At 35.6% G+C, this 24,582-nt stretch overlaps 1 long non-coding RNA gene across 1 annotated transcript in view; it reads left to right on the forward strand.

Moving 5' to 3' along the window:
- The window catches only part of LOC139592532 (uncharacterized), a 254,044-nt gene that overhangs the window by 229,087 nt on the left and 375 nt on the right, over positions 1-24,582 (forward strand). Inside the window, exon 4 of the long non-coding RNA XR_011680034.1 lies at positions 24,458-24,520. This is a non-coding gene — a long non-coding RNA (uncharacterized lncRNA). The remainder of the gene's footprint in view (positions 1-24,457; positions 24,521-24,582) is intronic.

Raw genomic sequence — 24,582 nt, forward strand, 5'->3', positions numbered from 1 at the left:
ATGATTACAGAGAGATACAGCCAGAGCACCTCAAGCCAGCTGGCCAAAGGGACATTTCATACTTTGTGATGTCATGGTGAGCAACAAAACTGGGGCTGGGTTATCTCCAAAGTAGCCACTGCCCAAGGACTGGCTGGCCATTGTTCTGCAGGTGGCAATGACTGCTTTTGCACCACTTGAGTTTGAGAGTTTCTTTTTTTTTGCTTGTTTGGGGTGGGTTGTTTTATTTGGTTTTTTTTCCCCCATAATTTATTAGACTGCCTTTATCTCAACCCAGAGATTTGGGTTGTTTCCCCCTGTTTTTGCATTTCCAATTGTTTCCCTCCTCCAGCTGGGTGGGGTCTTATCTGCCACCTTGGGCCAACACACTATATACAGGAAATTGAAGTATAAATACAATTAAAAATGGTAAGAGCCCTTTTGTTTCTACCCCTTTTCCTGGTGCTGTTCTTCCACTTACTGTGCTCTTCTGTGTTCTGTGATGGCGATGTGAAGATGGTGGGGACAGGGGTGTATTGTAGCAAGTTGTCAGTGTCTGCAGCCACCTCTTGGAGAAATACCATTCTCATGTTAATAGTTTTTTTTCCCCTCCAAGAAAAACATTTACACATTTGATAACAGTTTTACAACTCTGATCTTTCTTCATTAGTCTGCAGCTCCACATTACTTCAAATTCATGATATATGTGCTTTTTTAATGTCTTTTAGATAGTTTTGCTCAGATCTGTACTTCTTTAATTGACTGTGGATGAGCTGATTATAGCCCTTAGGTCTTTTGTGCCAGACCAAAATCCCATCCCTTACCCCATAGCTGCACTCTTCTACAGTGTGTTCTTTGTCTACACTTCTGAAAGCACCTGCTATTCAATTAAACTATTAATTCTCTATGTTGTCATATTAAGGTTATAAATATCTAATTCTGGATAGAATAGTTCCTAGTTGTTACTAATGTCTATTTAAAACTTGTCTTGTATCACATACAGATAATTAAAAGTAAAATAAAATACTCATGGACTGCTGGTCTCTTAGAGAAGATGCTGATAGAGCTAAACCAAGCAAAAACAAAGCTACAGGAAAGCTGAGAAAATTTCTGACAGAGCAAATCTGAAAAACAGCAATTGTGACACCTTTGACTTCAGTACAAGGCTCACAACCCATCATTGGCAATATAGGGCTACATGTTAAAATTAGCTCAAAGAGAAAGAAAATCAGAGTTAATATTTCTGACATAAAATTATACACTTAAGGTGAGAGAGAAAGGAATGGTATTGGTAAAATTTGCTTTTCAGTAGAAGTGAAATGTTTCAGGATTAGTGTCAAGTACCTGAATGCAGAGTAGCAAGTGCCTGCTTCCATTTCTTACTGCAGGCTAGATTCCAGTATTCATGGTTTATTTCTTTATATAGAACTGTATTCACAGCAAGTATTCAAAAATATTCAAGGAGAATTTTCTATTGATTTTATCTGAATATATAGCTGCCTTTAATTGCAGCTTATTCAGGTAGTAGTGAAAATATCACTATTTTCATGTAGCTAAATACATGCCTAACTAAAAAACCTTCAACAAGTTATGGTCAGAGTTTTATTGCATGTAATCAAGATAGTGTTGCTATTACTAGAGTCAAATTGGAAAAGTTCAATTTGACAAAAGTGGGACAACCAGTGTCACAAAGACGTGCAAGTGAATGTGGATGGATTTTTGTGAAACAATAATACTCATTTTGTGACCCAAAGAAAGTCAGACTGGTTGTCTCTGAAGACAGCAATATGGAGTAAGCTGAATCAGACACTAATAACAGAATTTTATAAAGTCTTATTTGTTCTTTTGACTGTTGCTATTGAATCCAGAAAGACTGGAGTAAAATCCAAAACTAAATTAATCTCATTAATTTTTAAAATACTCAGCAATTTCTAAAGTACATAATATAACCAACAATTTAGATTCCTAATTTAGGCTCCCAGATATCAAAATCTTAGCTTGACTGTGGACAAGAATCATATTATAATGGATTGTTATGAGATGCAATCTGCTGGTTCAATTTTAAAACTTTTTGCCTTTTTTATCCTTTTTTACTTCAAAAGAGAATAGAATATATCATAACTTCAGATGAAAATAATTGAGTATAATATAAAAATAATACACTGATTCTTCTGTAAGAAATTTAGCTTTTTGTTTCGTACTTCAAACTTGGTGGATGTGTTTGGTATGTAAAAGAAGTGAAGGTATGTGAAGTATAAGGGAAAATATATGGAATGATAAGTGAGCAGAAGAATGAGGGAAAAGAAAAGCAGCTTGAGGAGTAGTGGCAATACAAAGATCAAGAAGCTAATTAATCAAGGAAGGATTAAAAATAAGATTGCTTCATTTATTCCTTTGGGAAACAGAAGAGTTGTTAATTCATATTTTCTTTAGACAATTTACTTCCTCTCCAGCATGAGAGGAAGTAAATCACCCAGTGGTCACAGAAAGTGCTCTCTGGGCTGCAGATTCCCTCTTCCACCACAAAAGTATCCTCCTGATTGAGTAAATCCCTTTTGTTGACACATAACCACTGGTGCTTTTGTGCCAGTGATCCATGAACTTCAGTGCACAATTGCACTGTCTTGTCGACAGGAGGAAAGGACTGAATCATGGCAGCACAAAAATGCTCCAAGGAAACAAGGGACACAGAGAGCTCCCAAGTAATTCAATGTGTCATACTCTGTTTTCAGGCCAAAGTAAATCTGGTAAAGGCCAAATGGACAAACTAGACTTATAGTTCAGACTTTAATTCAATTTGAATAACTCAATATGAATAATGTTATTTAACACCATGCTTGAAATCAGTTATGCTGTATGATGTGGTTTATTCTTTAGAGTACAACACCAGAACATCAGCAAGTTTGATTCTTTTTTGTTTAAACTGTTTAAAATCATCTCTTAAGTCAATGATATTTCCCAAAAATAGGAAGCTGGAATAATTTAGATGAAGGTAATTAGAATAGTAATGTTATCTTTATATTTTTATAGGTAAAAGAAAGTGGAAGAAAATGGTAAATGCCATATGCATTAGTTGTAAATATCAAGAACACTGATCTGGATTGATCTGCTGTTTGCATTCTCATGCAAATCTTGCCATTCATGGTTAATCTTTAGAAAACACAGATAAAATAGGAGAATTCAGTAGCTTCCAGAAATTTGACAGAGACTGACAACACAACTGTATTCCAAATGCTTCTGAAAAAGCTTTGACAACTTAAAAGAAAACAACAGCCAGACAAAAACCCATTAACTGAGATATTAGATGTTGTACTGGGTGGGGGGAAAGAAGTGTACCTGTCTCCTACATGTCTCATAACTAAATATATAACTTCAAAAACACAGGGTACACATGGCACTACCAGTTTACTATGGCAATCAGGAAGTATAAAAGCAACTGTATTTCCTATAAAAAAATATGAAGTTTCTAAAATTCACCACTATGCTTTTCTAACTGCCACTAGCTCAACAAAAATTGCATCCATTTTGAATAGCTAAGAATGTGATTGCTAATATTAGTTTCTGTATATTCCATTATAAAGAATATTTTGGTTTTCTCAACCATTAGCTATGTTAAAAGTACAAATAGTCATATATGTAAGTTTTAGTTTTATATATATTAAAAACCATTTTCATTCACAGAGCTTTGAAAATAATTTTAATAATCATGTTTAAAGTACAAAAATAATCCTCTGGAATATTAAAGAGATAAATTAAAATTAAATACTGCATAAAATTTGTTTTTATTAATTTCCTTGCTATTTTGTCACATGCTGCTGTTGTTGAAACATGTGGAGGGATAGAATGTAAGAAAATAAAGATAATGCAGAAGGTAGTCTCACACCTGAGGAGTTGCAGCTGTACTAATTACCAAAGATTAGGAACAGGCCTGCCCTTAATAGGCCACAGCTGTGTCCAATAGGAAGAGGAGTGCCACAAAAGAGTGGGTTAGCTGGGTGAGGAGAGAGTTGGAGTTTGTTGGTTGTGATGTGGAGGAGGAGTCAGTGCTGCAGGGAGCTGCCCGTGAGAAAGCACTGGGAAGGTATGGAACCTTTGCAATAAGATGATAACAGAAACAAACAAGAAAACAGAATCTGTTTGAGGTTGTTAGACTAAGATGTTGATGCTTTTATGACGTTTCCAGCAAAATTTTAGATTTTTTTTTGTTATGCTCATATGAGCATATTCTGTTACTCTTCTACCAGAGTCCCCAACTCTGTGTGACTCTTTTGTTCTATGACCCCAAAGAGGTTGTTTTAGATAATCCACGTGCAGTGTGTAGTTCAATAACAAATTTACTTATGAAAAATACTTGATGTTGCATGAGATTTATTAATTAGTAGAGTAATGCAAAATATATTGCATAGCAGAATAAGAATGTAAGTTATGTCTAACAGAATACATATTAATTGCAACAAATGTTTCAATGCCATTGTCATTCTCAAAATCAGTATCTATGTGCTCACCACCACCGTGCTGAGCATCCCCAGCCCCCAGAATGGACTGCATGAGTTGTGTATTCCAGCTGAAGCTGATTACTCCCTTCAAAATACTTTTGAATTTCTCTAGTTTCCATAAACTATGTCAGGCTGAGGCCCATATTCGCTTCTCCCCCTCCCCACCCCCATGCTTGGCTAGATAATTAGGGGCCCACTTGCACTGTTTTAATGAGCTCAGTGGTCAACCTTTACACTACTTGATCCATTCCAGAGCCCTGTGCCTGAAATACAATCAGCTTCTACAACAGCTGTGGGCAGTCACAGCCTGCATTACTCCCAGAGCTTAATAGGTTCATCTCCCTTACTATTCTCTGAGCATTCTTTCATTTTAGGGATTTATTGGTCAGTAACACCTTCCTTCTCCAAATTTTTTGATGTCAGGAACTAAAATTTTTGTTAAAAGGGCAAGGTTAAAGAAATTCTCTTTGTACCTGAAGGAAAAAGTGAGGAGATTTGAAGTTAACTCAGCATGATAGATAAGGAAAAAATGTAAAACTTCTTAGTACAGCTATTATTGGCAACTCATTCTTATTAGCATATATATTTTGAATATTATAAATAGTATTTATATTTTTGTTTTCTATTCCAATATTAGTACTGGAATTTCAAGTGCATCTTGAATTTACAACTCTTAGCTGTCTTGATATCAGTCTGTATGTATTTTGATTGAAGAGCCCCTCTTGCATGGCCAGCATTATCAGTGGCAGCACTGTTGGCAGGATATAATGTCAAGCGTTGCTTTCACATCCAAGCCAATTTGAACTGTTAAAGCTAAAAAGAATTTTTGTATAATGAAATCTGTTCTTCTGAGAAGCAAGATACATGCAGTACTAGTGGACTCTGTTTCTTGAGATTATACACCCCACTATTTACCCAAGTAAATTTCTGAGATGTGAAATTATAAATATTTCCATAAAATTGACTATAAATTTATTTTTCCTAGCAAGGGATATTATGAATATTTCCATTTTGAAAATATTTAGAAGACACTGAGATACTTTGATTTGTCAGAATTTGTTGCATATTTCTCTATCTCACAGGTAAGTTGTCTTTGAAATATTTCACTCTGCTTTCCTTTTCTAACCATGCAGCTAACATCCACTGTGTACTCTGCTATCACTGTGTTGTTTACATTTTCAGTAATTTCAATTTCTATTTAAATGCCTGTAACATAGATACAGTGTGTGGAAGCATAACTTCCCATTTCATTTATGTGCTTGGCTCATAAATGCATAAACAAACAAAGGGAGGAAAAAAAACCTGACAGAAAACCCCTGACTATTTTGTTATCCTGTTTTGTGGGTTCTTTATCTTGTGAGCTATTATGAGTCCTCTTTAGATTTATTTTTTCATGGTAAAGTGAGAGCTACATTCACCATTCTTTTTCTAAATAATGTCTAAAACATTCTACCCAAAAAGGCTAACTAAGAATTGCATATAAAAAGAGAATAGCAAAAGTAAAGCATGCAGAGGCTATGGTATGGCATAAATATAAAACCTTGAAAAATATATAGATACTGAAACATGGGAAGTTCCATCTGAGGATCAGGAAATAGTTTTTTAATGCACTGGCACATGTGGGCCGTAGAGGCTGCAGAATATTACAGAGGTTGTACAGCATGTAGATTGCTGGAAAATACTCAAAATTCATTTTGACATGGTCCTGGGCAAAATATTACAACTGATCCTCCTGAGTAGGGTGACTAGACTAGGTGACCACCACATGTCCCTTCCAACACCAACCTTTACTTGGTTTTTCAAGTTTCCTTTCAGGTATAATTTGTAGCAGGAGAGGGAAGGCAATGAATTTAACATTGCTAGCAAAGCTCTAATGAATGTCGTAGAAAAGATTACAACAATCTATTAAATTGATGTGGAAGTAAAATTGATTTTATAAACAGTGATAAGCAGTGAGCTAACTTAGAATATTTTTTTTACTGTCTTACATCTTTATGCTCCAGAACTCAGCCTTGTCATGTTGTCTGTTGTATTCCACTGGGACAGATTTTATGGTGTTTCAGTTACACTCTACAGAAAACATTTAAATCCATTTCTTTAGCCTCAGCTTTATACTGTGATGTGCAGTCCCTTTCTCAGTTCTTTGCTGAGGCTTTTATTTATGGAGAGGAATGAAGAGCTAAAGATTGCCATAATGCCAGAAGGAATTTTCAAAGTCTGGATATGTACCTCCAAAACTGTATATGAGTCATTCAGTAGATACAGTGACTGTGTTGAGTCCCTCTGACATGAGGAAAAAAAACATAACTTGTGGTACATTTTTGTCTAGACCACTAGTTAATTTGTTGTTGAAACAAAAATCTATTATGCTTTCAATTATCTAATTGTGTTTAATTGTTGCTCTGGAGTTCTTTGAGAGTTTTACACTGCAAGTAGATAGAAGCTTGTAAGACATGTGAGTATTAAAATCCTTCATTTGCCAAGAATACCTGGAGTTATAGTAGTAAATATTTATTTGTGGCAGGCAGAGCTAGATTTGCCTATAAAGAAAAACATGTGCTAACTATTTGTATGTGGCCTGTCATGCCAGGTTTTTCTAAAGTAATTGAGAGGTTACATTCTTTTCTTTGTCACGTTATTCAGGATTGTGTCATTAAGAGAAGGCAACTATAACTTTTTCCAATAGAATTGGAATTTTAGGATCTTTTTAGAAGTTCTTAAAATGTTTTAAAAAGAGAATGAAGTTATTTGTAAACTGTAAATGAAATTTATAGATAAGTTTTATTAGCATCAAAATGAATATAAACTCTACCACATTTGATCTTAAGTATAGAAATCATATATGGAATCTAACAAACTCTTTGTATGGACCTTGAAGAAAACTCAGATCATTATGACTCAAATATATAGCCATGTCTGTGAGCAAAGAGCAGTTCATTCAGACCCTTCCAGTGTTCCAATTTTTTCAAGGGTTCTGAGGCAGCCTAATCAATTTACTGCTACTGAAATAAAACAGTTGTTCAGCAAATCACATCAGTCTTGCCTTAGGCCAGTAATAAAGATAAATAACTTCTCCAACCAAAACATCAAGACATCTTTAAAAGTTGGGTAGATGGTCCAACATGAATTTGGCCAGAAGACTAGACTTAATAATCTATATTTCAGTATTCTAGCATCTTAAAAGAGATTTCTTGTTACATTTGAAAAGTATCACCACCAGCAAGAGTTTGTCATATCAGTAGAAGTTTTGTAAAAAATAACCTGGCTGAAAAAGAGAGGGAAAAAATAGAGGCAGCTCTCTCTTTAAACATGAAAGACATGTAAATGATAATAAATAACAGTTCACACTGTATTTGAGAGTGTCATAAAAATAGGAATCAGAGTGGATACCATTTCTGTAATAACAGATTCTAAAGCACTTTTTCAACATTTTTTTAGTTAATACACTAGAATAACTATGAAAATGATGCACCACCTTACTTCACTGTCTCATTCAACAAGACAATGGATTACTATCTGCTTTTTTTCTTTCCCATATATAACCCCATATTTTCCTGCCTAAACTCAGATATTGTCTCTTTCAGATGGTCTGACATTATTATTTAAAAAAACACTTATTAACTTTTCTTTATTGTCAATTTTTGTGATTACTCTTTTTACTTAAGTCTTGAAGAAGAACCAGTCAGCCTGGAAGCATATATTTTTAAAGTCTAAAAGAAAATGTACTCACTGTTTTGGAATGAAAAAAAAAACAACCCCACATCAGAATTAAAAAAAGAAACAGGAAAAACACAAAAAAAACCCCACAACAAAACAAACTCCAAACAAACAAAATCCAAAATCCATAAGCTCAAAAAACACCAAAACCAGAAACAATAATTCATAATATATTTGGAATTTATTAAGTTAAAATCCCACCATATCAGATTAGAATTGGATATGCTAGACAGCCGCCTGTGTAAAAATGGAGAAAAGAAAAAACTTGTCTATGCTAGAGAGGAAAAAAAGAGCTAACACCCACACTTCCCTATGTGAGAAAAGAAATAAGAAGTTGAGTCAATTACCTACATTTTATAATGTATAGTTAGAGAATGCTGGTAAATAATGTTAACTAAAAAGCTTAATTTTCAATGGAATAATCAAGATAATTAAAAAGAAAAATCAAAAAGCAAGCCTAACAACTCAAATGCATATATTATTTACCAGGAAGTAGTGTTTTATCACCATTCTCTAATAGTGGTAAAAGTAGGATCATATGTTTTAGATGCAGAAAAACCCCAAGAGCAGATATTGAAAAAAAAATTGGAGTAAAATCCCAATTGATTTGGATACAGTGTACTGGCTCTAGGACCAATGCATATCTCTGAGAGAAATAAATGCTGATTAAAAATATGGGGAACAGAGCCAAGGCAAAATTATCACAAAATAATTAACATAGGATTTAAGTAGAGTAAGCTAAAGAACGTGCTGCAGTAGAACATGTAACATACAACTTTTCTCCCAGTGCTCTTCATGAGATCCATCACAATTTATTTCTGTGCCTTGGGAAGAGCAAGTAAAGAATTTTTATGGATTTGTTCCTGGAGTGTTATTTTTCAATATATGCTGCCTTACTTCTGAAATAAATAAGAGTCAGAAAGAAATTTTAAGAACAGACTCTCATTCAATGCTGTATGCATCATAAAGACAATCACAAACAGTGAAAAAAATTGCAAACCAACATAATAGAGGGTACAAATAAAATTGAGGCAAATTCACACACACAAAGCTTTATTAGTGATGTTTGTAGCTGATGGAAAACTCCAACTTCAAAATTACTTTAGGAAAACAGTTTTTAAAATTATGGGGATAGTGGGAGAAATGGGAAGAATTTCTCCCCCAACTCATGTATACCTTTTTTATGTATTAATAGCAGTTATCCTTTATGTTACCTATACTAGGTCTTCAAGTTACAAACTGAAACATATGAGAGTACATGGGCAATCAATTTTTATTATGGATTTAGACAATAATATCTATAAGACAAGAGTGAGTAATCAGAAGAAGAAAAGAGTGTTTTAAACAATAATGATATTAACTTCCTACAAGGAACCTGATCTAACAGACATAACTATCCTTCAGAGTCTGACACTGCAAGATTGTGAGGATAGCAGCACCTGAGGCCCTGGGTAAAGACACTGTCAGAGCAGCTTCAAGATGCCTGATGAAAGATAGCAAGAGTCTAAGTGAGCAGCAGGCTACAGAGAGAGAAAGATCCTCAGTATAACAAAAGTTAAAGCAAATGCAACACTGCAATATAGTGTTATTTGGACAGAAAGTTTCCTAAATTAGTCCCTAAATTTGATGATCCTGCCTGTGTTTTTTATTGTTTAGCTATCTCAGTGGGTTGGTTGCTCCACATTAAGAGTAAATCCTGGTAAAATTCTGCACTCCTGAGAACTGCTTCAGATTTTGCAAAATAAGCAGTAAGTAGTTTCTTGTGTCTTTGATACACTGGAGTAATTCTCCATTAACAGTGTCAGCCTATTCTGCATGCAGACTACCTCTGGTGCATTATCAGCAAGCAAACTTATTTTGAGCATATTAGAATTGCTGGGTATTTGACAGAAGAAAATGTGGGTGGAAACAGGAGATTCATGACTTTCATTAACTCACACTTTAATAATGGTTAAAAAATAGTCAATGAATATTAAGTAGCTAACTTCTTTTTCCTTTAAAGGATGTTTGTAGTATTTAGAAACATGTATGATAAAAGCTGTGTGGCAGTCTGTTTAGAACATACAGAAAAGTTAAACATGGAATTTGCCAGGGAACATTATAATTGCAGTTGAGAAACTTTTTCAGTCATTGGATCTTCAGAGTCATAGCATGAACTGTTGTCTTGAGTTTACATACATTATTATTCTAATGCCATGTAATGATCACATGATATCAGAGAGTCTACGAGGTTTTGGAAGTTAACATTAGAATTATTTCAAAATAATAAAAATATGACATTAATAAGAACAGCAGCTACACAGACAAACAGCAATTTTGCTTTAATTGCTTACAAAACATTGCAGAGTCCTAGCAGAAGGGTATTAAGGAGTTACAGAGCCAAAAAACTTAAAAGGTTAGGAGAAGCTATGAATAAAATAATCATAACTTAATAAGACCTGTTTATGTGTACACCTTACAGTTTTATCTATGACCCAATTTTTATACTATGGATTGCCTGATCCACCAAGTTTACAAAACACATAATTCTGAGAATAAATCCCAGTTGTCCGAGGAAAATATTTCATACTGGATTTGACAGCCTGAGAGAGGCAAGGCAACTAGAGCTCCTTGCCCCCATATCCAACCTGAAGTGAGGCTGAAAATATGTTCCCAGTGGACACAGACAAACAGAGAACATTTGGATATGCATTTGGATATGAAGGGCTGTCCACACAGATCCCAGAGACGCACAGGGAGCATTCACATGAACACAGACAGCATCAACAGGCTCATCCTGCTACCCTTTCGGATTGAGCCAGGACAGAGTTCAGTAGGGGAAATAAATATATCTATGAAATATGTTTATCTCTGCAGCAGCTGGGTTCAGACACCCAGTGTCTGTGCCTGGATCCCAGCATCCCCAGTTGCTGGTATCTGAATTTACAAGTGCCCAAGGTCACAGTGCTGCTCCATTTGTTGGTACAGATCATTTCACTCACACAGAGATGTCCAGGAGTTCCTTGGTCCCACAGCCAACCTGCTGTGCTCTCTGCCTTAGACACACACGCATCCAGAGCAAGTCCTTGGTCCCAGGACACTTCACCTACTGTCTGGATTGGCCTCATTTGCATCCCAACAGTCACTTCAATTTCTGTACCAGAGATTCACATATGCAGAATTATAGAACTTCTTGAGTTAGATGGGACTCACAAGGATCATCAAATTCCGACTCCTGACCCTGCAAAGATCCCCTCGAGAATCACACCGTGTGTCTGCAGGTATTGATCTTGTACTTGGGCAGGATTGGAGTTGTAACAGCTTCCCTGGGGAGCCTGTTCCAGTGCCCAAGCACCCGGTGTCCAATATCCAACCTAAAACTCCCCAGATGCAGCTTGAGGCTGTACCCTCAGGTCCTGTCATTGGTTACCACAGAGAAAAACTGCCCCTCCTCTCATGAGGAAGAGCTTCATTGTAGACTTCATTGGGGTCTACCCATGGTCTCTTCTGCTCCAGGCTGAACAGACCAAGTGACCTCAGCTGCTCCTCATACAGCTTTCCCTCTAAACTTTTCACCATCTTCACGGCCCTTCTTTGAATGCTTTTGTATTGTGGTGCCCAAAACAAATGTGTCAGGTGAGGCTGCCTTGGTGCAGAGCAGGACAGTCCCCTCCCTTGCCCAGCTGGTGATGCTGTGCCTGATGCACCCCAGAACATGATTTGCCCTCCTGAATGCTGGGACACTGCTGACTCATATTCCACTTGCCATCAACCAGGATTCCCCTGAATACTTTTCCATGATGCTGTGCTCCAGCCTTCCATTACATTCAGGGTTGCTCTGTCCCAGGTGCTGAAACCAGCTCTTGCCCTTGTCAAACTTCATACATGCACAGAGTAAAGAGATTCTTACCAGAACATAATTGACAATGGAGTTTAGGTAATGATAGGACAGACCACAGTGATTCTGGTACAGGGCATGGCCAAATAAGCCTATTGATCTGCCCCTGCTTACATGAGAATGGACAATTTTTTTTTTCTGTTGTCCTTCTAATTCCCTCATTTATTCCTCCCCAAATCAGAAAATCCTTTCCCACCTTTGATTTCTGTTCTAAATACCCCATGAAAAATTCTGTAGTATCCCAAAATGTTTTTCCTGTGCATCCCATAGCATTTCCTCCATTTTTAGGCAGCAAATAACCTTAATCTAAAAGGTGATCAGGAGAGCCAATTCCATGTCTCAAGAATGGGACTGATGACAGGGCCTAGACAGTGTGTGCCATCCTTAATCTTTACTTTGACTTCCTGTCTGTCCCTGTACTCCTGTGTTCCCTGGTGTTGCAGAGATGGGCCCTTTGGTGGGCTGATGGCTCTTCTGGGATGTGATGGGAGCTGCTAACAGGGTATGATTTCCCTGATCTAACCCAGAGCCTGCAGTTGTCTCTTTGTGCTCCCTTTAACCACATATCCTAAACCTGGACATATTTTTCATAAACAAAAATATGTCCAGGTGACATATTTTTGCTCTCTGCAGGACTCCTGGTTCAATTGTTCTAAACATTGGAAAGCGTTACGTAAATGAGGCAGAGGAGCTGCAGGAGAAGGCAGCTGAGAAATGCCCAGGGAAATTATCTACTTTCAGGTCTCTGCTCAGCTTTCCTGTGCAAGTCTGGATCAGTCACTTAAATCACATTATCACAGGTGGACAATGATTATGTATTCTTCATTTTCTGGGTGACTGACTTTATTCCCTATGGTCTGATTTGCAAAACAACTGGGTACTCATAACTGCAGCATAACTGCAGCATAAGCTAGTTAGAGTTGTGCTTTGAATTCATAAACTGTAATATACAATTATATTCTCTAAAAATCAGGTCCAGGTTATGTGAAATTGGGCACATACAATTAGTGACTCTTTTTGACCTTATTATCTCAATGTCTTTGTTCTCAACCTATGTTTTATTAAATAGGACATAAATAATAATGACATCCTTCCTCATATAATGCTTCTACAAAAATCAGTTTGTGCTGGGGAAGCTACCAGTTATTGTTACTGTTAAGTCTTCTATATTATTGATACAAAACCAAAATATTTTGTGATTGAATAAAATTCTGTAGGAGCTTAGGAACCTTCTTCACCTTTTCTTATCCTTCATTTTCTAATAGAACAGATATTACTTATGCTACCTCATTTAAGGGATTCTCCTTTCTAAAAGATCTCAGGAAATTGTATTCCTCCCTATAACATCCTGACCTTGTCCCTAAAGCTGTTTGGGTATATGGCCTGTCACACATATTGCCAGTTCTACTTTACTGAGACTCTTTGCAAAGAAGATGTTTGCATATGATTTTAAATACATTTTTGACCCAAGTCAGACGAATGTCTATGTGTAATAGTGTTGCTACATCTCGCATTAACAAATTTTGTTGCAATGAATACCATGCAGAAGTTGGTGAACAAAAGTTTTATACTCAGAGAAGGTTTAAAATATTGTAGAAACATAGCGATAGAGGAAACAATTATAAACTCTATGAGCACCATGGATTCCACGTAGTAGAAAAATATTTACAATGTGGTGCTAATATAATACTGAAGACAGTTTCAATGCATCTGCATAACACAATGAGATTAATCCCACAATATTTTTTCTTTTGGTTATTCAGCTTTGCAAACTTAGTAACTTTAAAGTTTTTCTTCTGTTTAATAAATAAAGGTGCATAAGATTCTTATTAAGACTCACAATTGAATATATTTTAATCTGCTGTTGAAAAGCTGTCAGCTTTCAGAAAAAGAGATAAATGCTAAGAAAATTGTCTATACTAGGTTAAAACTGATTTAACTATGTGAATGAGCAAATATTCAGTTGATTTTTATGTTTTTGCGTTATGATAACAATGAAAATTAATGAGTCATATAATTACAAGAAAAGTGAGGATAGAGGGAAAAATGATAAAATTGAAAGTGTTTTCACAATTTTATTTAAGCAGACATTCTTTTGCATAAAATCTGTATAGAATGAGATTCTGTTATTTTCCTGAAACTCTATTACAAAATAACTTAGGACAGATTGAAAGCACTTGCTATGATTAGTATTGAAAGATGGAAATATTTTTGGAAGCCAGTTTTTAAACTTAGAAAATTATTTTATTTGCATCCTGATCCTCGTTTTTTTTCCTCAAACATATCCAAGAATACCCATACTTTCTTTAATTCATATTGTGCTTCCCAGGAATAAGGAAAAAAACTCAAGCTTTGGTCAGCTATAATCTTCCAGAAATATCAGCAAAAGTATTTGTTCATATAATAGGAAAAAACAAATTAAAATATTAATTAAATACATATCTAATATGCAATAAATGACATTTTTCAAGTACTGTATAATTCTGATGATGTCATAAAATGTACAGCGCAGGGTCATCCCTTAGCAGTGTAGGAATAAGTAAGAAGACACAAAGTGATATCTCTTGGTCTTATAATATTTTGACAATGCAGGGTAGGGTTCAAGGGGTGTTTGCAACTCATTTTTGCTGTCAATTTCTATATATTTAGGAGGTATTTTTGGGACATGTATGATGTAATATTTGGAAGCCAGTAAATACTGAAAAATCCTGTAGAAAACATTATCTCTTTTGGAGTGCTAGTCAGTGCTCTGTGATAAATTTATGAAAAATCTTTCCTTAGGCATGGAAATTCCTCTTCAACTTAATTTCATGCATGATTCATTCATAACAAAGAGCTATGTTCAACCTCCCAAAGCATCCCTATATTGTCTCCCATAATTCTTGCTTTACTCTGTCCAGCTCTGTTAGTCCCATCCCAGTTCTCTTTTAGAAATTGTTTATCCATTAGGTTGAGTAAGTCCTACTTCTTTCAGCAAAACCTTCTATTCCATGGCTTTGCCATTTAATTTATACACTCTTGATAAATAAATAGTTATATAATTTTATGAAACAGAGTTTACATTGTTTGTTGTGCCTGAAATAGTATGAGCGAAACTGCATTAATTCATAAAAGAAACATCTAAATTGTCACATTTACTTAGTTAAGTCATGTTGTCAAGGAAACAGGGGTGACCTTCTCTAAAGAGAAAAAGTATTTTATGTTTATGAGGATTTCAGTAGTTCATCTGTATTTTTTTAATTAAAAGAGACTAATTTTAATCTCTACAGCATGCAGTAATACAGATTAAACTTCCATAGTCAATTTGAATCAGATATAAGAAATAAATTTTTAATGATTTGCAGCTCATTTGATAGTGGTTGGTTTATATTTGATTACAAGAAGTAAAAATTTTTTGTCATCAACTTTACAAAGCTTTTCTGCCTATAATGCTTGAATTTCACTTTTTCTACTTCACAGAATTTCAATATTCCTTTAAAGAATGTCTGTAAAGAGATTTTCAGTGTGCCCTGAATCTTATGAGCCATCCTTGTAGCCAGTGAACTTGGAAGCCTTGCTTGTGACTGAAAATTACATACTACTTAATGAGTGATGTGAGCAGATTGTGCAACACATCAAGTTTATGCAACAGCCACAAAATTCTATGTAAGTTAAATATTTTCATATTTCTGAAATTTTCAGAAAACAGACCTTTTTCCCTTTTATCTGAGTTTTAAAAAAGATCCAAACCAAAGATGCAAAGACTAGGTGTCATGGTCAAGGACTATCATGTTGCTTGTGTAGATGTTCATCAGACTGCAAGGTGGATATTTTTGTTTAATCTTGTGGTAATAATCTTCCCTACTTTGACCTAAATTACTCTAGTATAAGAACTAATAGTGCTGAAACTTGCTTTGAATTTAGCCCTACATGTTTGCTACAGTAGAAGTTGTGCTGTCACAGAGCTGGCTGGAAAAACTACTGAATGCCTCAGACATCTCTTCAGTCTCACATGTCAATTGCAGTTACAATCAGGAGAAATGTCTAACACTTAGCTCAATGAATACAGTTAACTCCCAGCTTTTTATCTGGCCTCCTCTGTAGACCATCTCAAATTTTAAAGTTTGCCTATGCAGGAAAAAGCCCAGAAAAAGAAACAAGAGCTGAACTGTTAAAAGGACAAATCAAAACTCTTTGATTCAATACAGCTCTCAAGAAGGCCAGTGCATTAAAGGAAAGCTTTTGTTACTATATTGTTAGCATTAGTAACTGATGTGCAGAACAGGTTTTTTGATGACAAAAGTGCCAAATGAAAATAAATAGTGGAAGTAGATTTAGATTAACCTAAGAGTGAAAACTTCAGAATATTTTTTCTCTGTCCTAAGGATACACTTAAATATTTTGATGTTTTATATCTATGTTTTGACAGCATTTTGGGACGAAAACAGTGTGATATTTCTTCTCATGTTTTCTTTTCCTTTGGAGAAATGGATGTATAAATTCTCTGTTTAAAATTAAAAAATGGAAATAGAATAAATTTAAAGAAAGGAAATGGATATCAGCTCCTTCCTAAGTTACCTTAAAGGCCAGAAATAGCACAAAGCATCAGGCATTCCATTCATTTCAGTATGAACTCTCTTAGGTTTCATAGCTTGGGAACCTTAAACTCATACTTTGGACACAAACTTTATGTGACATCAGTGTCCTGATGGAGAGAAAGTTCAGCTCCATTAGTGGTCATCCCATAGCTCTGTGAAACTGCTGGCTAACAGCAGAAAATTGGCTGTTGAATTCATTTGACCATTATGAATTTTCTCCTGAGTAATGGATGGGTAGAAGTCATAAAAAATCTACTCCAGTTATGAAAAGAAAATTAGTTCAGTCCCAGTAATTTACTTTCTGGAAGGGAACATTTCTCAGCTTCTCTTCATGGTATTGAACAGCACCCAAATAATCTACACAGTGTGAACACTGGATAGAGTTAAGATTGAAGAGCATGACAAACTATGGATGAATAGGCATCATGAGATATCAGGTTGATCTGACATAATATGAGAGATTCATTATTTTCATGGTTATAGAATCATTAAGGTTGGAAAAGACCTCCAAGATCATCAAGTCCAACTGAGACTCTTCTCATACAAATAACTTTACCCTGACTACTGTTCTGGGTTAGATTGCTTTTCCAATGCACTTTTGTTGCATGTAGCTAGCTACCTGTGGAACCAGGTGCATGACAATGAGTGCCTGTTCATACACGGTCATTCATATATGCTCACATATGTGGAAATACTACAAGTGTCTGAACATCTCTGCTTATTAGAATATCATTATTACTGGTTTTCTAGACAAAGTATAAAGAAACTGTCTGTTACTTTAATCAATGTGGTTGTTGCTCAGCCTCTTGCTGTTCATTTTTCTATTCCTTTTTCCTTTACCTTCACCCATTTTATTTTCCTTTCCCTGTGTACCTATCCAGACATGTCTTACCCCATACATTTTGCCTTCTCCAAACATTTATCTCATGTTTTATTCTTCTTATATCTCATTATATCTCAATTTTGTCATGCTACCTGACTGTCAGACCTACCTGTGTGTTTATTAGATACTGATAGAAATTAATGCCTTCATTAAGACTGCATCTCTTTGTTTCTACTAAACAGTTTCAAGTAATGTCATACAAAAGCAATGTGACAAGATTTATTTTGGTTAAAACTTGGCAACAAGTACTGTTTGCCTTTGAAAATTATGTTTTATATTTCTGTTTTCATCATTCTGAACCTTCAGTTCAGATGGACACTTCAAATTGATTGGTTTTGAACAATAACAAAAAGAAAATATATATACTAATGATTCATAGTTCAGTAAACTGGCCTTAGAAAGATTGTTTCAGGGTGACCTCTGATTTTTCACACTCAATTAGCTACCAAACAGAAAATGTAATGAAAAAACTTACAGGAATTGTAACTTTTTAGCCCATTATTTTTCTCTCTGCCATCACAAGATCATTATTATTTGCAAAATGTGTATCAGGAAGCAGGTTGCTGCTTTTTGATCATAAACATTTTTAATGTATTTGATACATTTCTCTCTTCAGCATCTTTAGCTGAAAACAGTTATTTTTATTGCTTTACTATAAAATAATATTTTTCCTAAACAAATCTCTAGTTAATAAGAAGAGAATCCCCGTTTTAACTGAGTAATTATACTAAATAGAACAAGGAATTTTTACACTAATGATAGTTCATTCATAAGAAAGACTTATCTCAGCAATTATACACGTTAGATTAATAGAAATTGCTTTTGTCAGAGACTTGCTTATGTATTTAAACAGCATATTTTTTCTTAAGCTCCTTCCTTAATTGTGCAGCTACTGTGGACTCTTAGAAATATAGCCTTAATGTTTTACTTCATTAACTTTTATAGAGCTGAAGACACTAACTTTGAGGATTGTCTCCTATGTATTTTTGTCTCAGAAAGTGCACTTAAAACTGCAATAAACAGGCAACTAAAATTTGTCCAAATTTGGAAAGGCTTGTAATTATCAGTACAAACATATCATCAATGGGATGTACTTTATTTAAATAATTTAACCTCTATATCCCTGTATTTTATTTTATTATTAAAAGAGACTTCAACAGAGGCTTAAAGGAAACTGTCATTTTATCAATGTTTGCCTAGAGTTACTAATTTTTATTTCAATCAACATTGTAATTTCTAATAGTATTTGCATTAGGTTAGCATAGTAGAAGTACTTTTGGTGAAAGAAAGTTTACTTTTCATCTCAATGTGCTGACTGTTAGGGAATAAATTAAAAAATCAGTCACTATCTATTGATTTTGTCTGATATTTGTATGGCAGGCTGAAAAGTCTTCTGTGCAGTTTGCATGATATATTCCAATTTAACATCAGTCTAGCAATGTAAGGAAAACAAACATTAAAAATTCAGCTTTTTATAAAATGTGACTCAGGAATTATATACATATGCATAACAATGCAGGAAGATGAAAATATTGGGCAACATTGATGAATATATTGAGGAACTTGTTAGAGGATTTAGGTAATGATAAATATCAATAAATAATAAGAATTTCAAAAAAATTATTAAATGCTTGTCTTTCAGAGAACAAGTAATGGAGAAAAATACAATTGCAGTCTTTTTTCATGTTAGAGTCATACTGAAAAAAAGACAAGATGATAGCAGAAAAAATAATTCAATTCTTTCTATTGATGTATACTGTGGAAAACCTAAGATATATTCCTGCATCAAAACCTTCATAAGACTGGTCTCATGATAAAGCTTTAGAACAGTTTGATACAGTGAGAAATAATAGGATGCTAGAAATCAGATACAGAGCTCCTGAATGAGTTCTTGTGTTTAATATGTTGTCTCAATCAGCCTCCTCACCAGAAACAAGAAAAGTGACAACAGTTTTTAAAGGAGTCAATTCATTGATATAGGTATCAAGGTATCAATTTCTTCTTCAAAGACTTTGGTTAATTTCTTTAAGCTGTTACAGGGTAAGAAGAAAGATAGCCTTATAATTTAAAAATGTCAGTGAAATACAGCAAGGGAAGGGTAACCATATGGATCAGTTTTCACAATGGCTGAGGGTCACCAATGGAGCCTCTTACAAATTAGTCATGGAATTACAATTGCTGTAGAAATTCATAAGCTATCTACAATGGGTGTGAATAGTGAACTTTGCTTTGCTACCAATATAAAGTATTTGGGGCTCTATAAAAATAAAATGAACAGAGGAGAATTGGAGCAAATCTCACATAGGAGTAATTGCTCAGTAGAGCAGTAGGTGAAATTCAGTGTTCTGAAGTAAAGTGGGGGGAAAAAAGCCAGTCCTTGCTATGTGCATACAGCAGCTGGCATGAAATTAGGTATTTTTTCTCAAGCATAATATTATTAGATCATTGCAGAAAGATCATTGAAATCCTCAAAGTCTAGGTGCATTCAAACAGAAGTAGAATTTAGGGGAAAAAAATAGCAGTAAAAATTTAAAAAACAAAAAAGCCAGGAAAACTACAAGAGGTTTAAATGTACTAAGACCAAAACAGTCTCATAGTGAGGTGACTGAGGTAAGTCCAGGGGTGAGGGTGAGATCGAGCTATGCAGGGGCTCCCTGGGCTTAGGGTCACCTGAGCAGCACCTGCCTGGAGCGGGAAGCCCTCAAGAGCTGATCAGGCAAGCAGTGGGTGCAGCTGGGATCAGCATGGCAGGTACAAACTGTTCCAGGGAGCGTGCTGAGCAGGGCAGGAATGCTGTGCATGGAGAGCCGTGTGGCTCAGCAGTTCATGTGTGGAGGGAGTGCAATCTGCAAGGGGGTCCCCAGCTCAGGTGGATGCTGAGTGCTCTTGGACTCTGCCCTAATGGTGGGTGCTGGCCTCAGACCCTAAACCAGTGACTCCTGACACAGTCCCTGTGTGTTGCTTTCACCCAGATGCAACTGCTTTGGAAGGAGACTTGAGCAGAGGTGGTAGCTTGCAGTGGAAGCTCATGCCCTTGCTGGAGCAGGCTCCTGGCCAGACCTGTGGCCTTATGGGAAGAGGAGCCCACACTGGATCAGGTTTGCTGGCAGGACCCCCTATGACCCCATGGGGGACCAACACTGGGGTACTGAAGGACTGCACCCCATGGAAGAGACCCACGTGGCAGCAGCTCATGAACTGCAGCCTGTGGGAAGGATTCAAATTGTAAAAATTAATGGAAGACTGTCTCATGTGGGAGGTCCCTGGGCCTGGAACATGGAAAGGAACCCTCCCCCTGAGAAGGAAGAAGTGGCAGAAACAATGTGTGATGGTCTGATTGTAACCCCATTACCCATCCCTGGACACCCCTGAGGGGAAGGATGTAGAGAATCAGGAATAAATTTAAGCTGGGGAGAAGAGGAGTGGGAGAATGATATTATTAAGATTTAGATTTACTTCTCATTATCATACTCTGATATTGGCAACAAATGCAAGGAATTTCCCTGTCTTGGGGCCTCTCACTGGTCAGAGTGACCCTGAGAAATGTTAGAAAGTCTTTTCCCAGCCTGGTGCTCAAAGAAGGAGTCAGAGCTCTTCAGTTCTTGGCCTCAAGGTTGTTTCTTGTTCCTTATTTTTAAAATATTTTCTCCTGTCCAGCTGAGGTCCGTTCAGCAGGACAGTCCAGGCACTCTGCCTGCCCCTGGGCAGTGTTACCTTTTTATACTATAAAAATTTTATACTATAAATACTATAAATACGTATACACTATTTACAATTACTTTCCAATACCTATCATCTATGTTAGACAGTGAGCTTCTACTCTAAACCAATCTAAAAGTGCCAACATCATCCAGAAGTTGGAGGCTAGGAAGAAGAAGGAGAAAGGCTGGTCACGCCCCAATTCATCCATCTTGCCCCCTGAACCCCCATTCTAAAAACCCCAAAATCTACTTTTTCACCCCGTGAAAAATTCAGTATCATTAAACTGTCGTGGCTTGCAGATCTTCATCTAAGGTTGGTAACTTGCTCCATGGGTCATAATCAAAACCACAGGCATCTTGGGCTCTGTGACAGGGTCTCTGAGTCCCCTGGCAGGGGTCTTGGTCCTCCAGGGCAGGCAGAGGGATTTCCTGGGTTCTCACATTTCCACATGTGTTTTACCCACGGTGATAATTTTTGAGTGTCTCTTCCTCTCCTTATCTCAACCCATGAGAGTTTCATTATATTTTCTCACTCCTGTCCAGTTGATGAGGGGAGTTATAGAGTGGCTTAATAGGAAATCTGGCACCCAGCCAACATCAAACCACAACACAGACAAAAATGTTGTTTGTCTAATATGGAAAACTGAATTCACTGTGGTAGTTTCCAATTTAAAAATTTCCATATACAACCTCTTTCTGCAGTTTTCAGGTTAATGCCAAGATCCTTCAACTTCTAATATGAAAAAATCAGTTTTAAAAAATAAGAAGCCCTTTTGTTTGGGGATTTTTTTTTTTTTTGGTGTGTGAGGGGACTAGAGGAATATTTTTGAGATCTTTTTCAAACTTGCCTTATAGAGGAAACCTCTATATAACTTTGTGTGGTTTGGGGTTTTTTTCTTCAGGGAGTCAGGGAGAGGTGGCAGCTTCCCAAGCATGCCCAGCTAATTTATGCATACCTGAGGCAGAAAAGTACATTTTGGACTCTCTTACAAATCAGAATTATTTTCCTTCATGTAATGGATTACATTATTTATCATGAACAGATAACAGCTGAGATCTGTAGTATTTGTGGACTCAGACCACATAATTATACATGCTGCAGGTTGCTGTTCTGTGTCACAAATGTCTTTGCAGTCTGCACTCAGTTTTGAGACTTAACATAATGGATTCCATATATTTCTTTCCTTTTCAGAAGAAATGCAAAGAAAAACATGCCAGTGATAAATGTGTCAGACCTGAATACAATTTTTTCAGTAGTTTCTCACCATATGTAAAGCTGTTCTCAGTCTTTTCCAGTTTTGGACTACCACGGTCACCAACACTTCAGTTGTTGTCCCTCCCACATATAATTGCATATGGCTCATACATCTCACTGTAGTTCATGCCCAATCCATGGGAAAATAAAAAAAAAAAAATGGTTTCATTTCAGAACTGCTATAATTCCCAAATTTTGCCAATCCGTCCAATTTTGCATTGATATAATTACCTACTCAAAATGGTAACCAATTGCATCAGTTGCATTTCTCAGTCTCTGATGCTGGTCTTTTTATGAGGCGTTTAGGAAAAGGCATCTTTTTTATTTCTTCATTTTATCATTTATTATAATCCTCAGATTCTGTTGTAGGTCTTAGAACAGTAGTTCACTACAATAAGAGCTATCTGCAGTGCGTATCTAAAATTCACATATATGAGGCATAAAGTAGCTTTTAAGACAAATAGGTAACCAGAACAATTGTGTACAATGGCTTATCCACTAACTCTTTAGGGCTTAGAAAATGTCTAAGAATGTCAGCAAAGACAGATGCCCACTTTTAAAATAAACACTAGTTACTTTAGTGTGTTACTCTGAAAAAACAATTTTAACCTAGTCAGAAGAACTCTAAGTATTGTGGGATATCCACCATATTAGATGAACTATGGCAGTTCATCTAACTACCATAGTTGGATGTTCTTAGGGAAGAAATTGTCAAAGGTTTTTTAGAAAAGCTTGTCAAGATATACAGTACAAGGAAATTAAAATTAGGATTAATTTATTACAGAAAATTATTATTTTCAATTTAGATCAATTTACACTTATTATATCCATAACAGACAAAACACTGGTTTATAGTTTTTCCAACACTAGAGTGATAAGTCCTACTTGTATTCCTAAAGCATATCTATTTTTATCCTGTTTGTGACTCAGCTAGATCTTACTGAAGATCAAAATGATCTATAAGTGCATCAAGAAGTTGTTGTAGATGACCTTTTATAGGTATTGAAGTCCTGTATTTTGTTTTAATTCTATGAAATCTGGATCTATAGAATGGGGATTATACACATATAGCCTTTGGTGTGGTTGAAAGAATGTGCAAGAATGTGCAAGAAACCCACCAGGTGTGGTATTCAATTACTCAATACGTTATCCTATTGAGTCTAAATGTTTTTGGTAGAAGGTAGCAGAAAAATGACCCAATTTAGCTGAAAAGAAGTCCAAAAATTCTTAAAATTATTATAAAGTTTGTTTATTTTTGTCAGCTATGCTATCACTAGTTTATTTTCTTTTAACTTAATGAAAAGAAACTTTTCTCCATACATACAGAACACACATATGTGAAATAGCTAAAAAACTAAAACATATTCCTCCTATATGAAAAAAACCCACAAATCATAAGAGGCAAATAACTTCTATATATGCAAACTTTCATTGTATAAATTCAAAACTATAATACAAAAAACAGTATTTCTTTTTATCTGCCTATTTCTGGTACCTCTATATGAGAAATTTCTTCAGCTTATTTTTCTGGACATGACGGTCACTGACAGATCAGCTGGGCAATAAGATTTTTGGGATTCAGAAAACACAGTTAATAGAATCTATATTCCTAGACTGTATAAAATAATAAAGTGTGTTATACTCTCCAATAGCATTTGAAGGTAAAGGCATCTTGAGCCATAATGTCAGCAGCAGTACCATCCTGTCATTTTAACTGGATATGAGCTCAATAACTTATTGTCATGTACTATAATTTGAAGACCTATTAAAATTTGTTTCATGGTTGAATGCCCTAGAAAATACACAAAAGTAAACTGGAGGAATGATTGTTATCACAGGAAAGGAATAAATTGGTTAATGTTTAAATATTTCCACATTTCAAGATACACATTTATTAAGATTTACTGGTCTCCAAAGTCTACTATATTATTTTCTATTACCAATTTTTTTTCCTTTTCTTCCCTTCTTTTAGGTTGAAATAATGGAGAAGAATGGAAGAAGGGAAGAGATCTCTTTGATCTATATTTAAGATTAGGTGGGATGAATGGAAGATTGGTTGCTAGTGGTCAAACTGGACACAAATATCTGTTCACTTTT

This window comes from Agelaius tricolor, unplaced genomic scaffold (assembly GCF_023055355.1).
Source record: "Agelaius tricolor isolate 1412-34295 unplaced genomic scaffold, bAgeTri1.0.p SCAF_8, whole genome shotgun sequence".
In the NCBI taxonomy this organism is placed as follows: Eukaryota; Metazoa; Chordata; class Aves; order Passeriformes; family Icteridae; genus Agelaius; species Agelaius tricolor.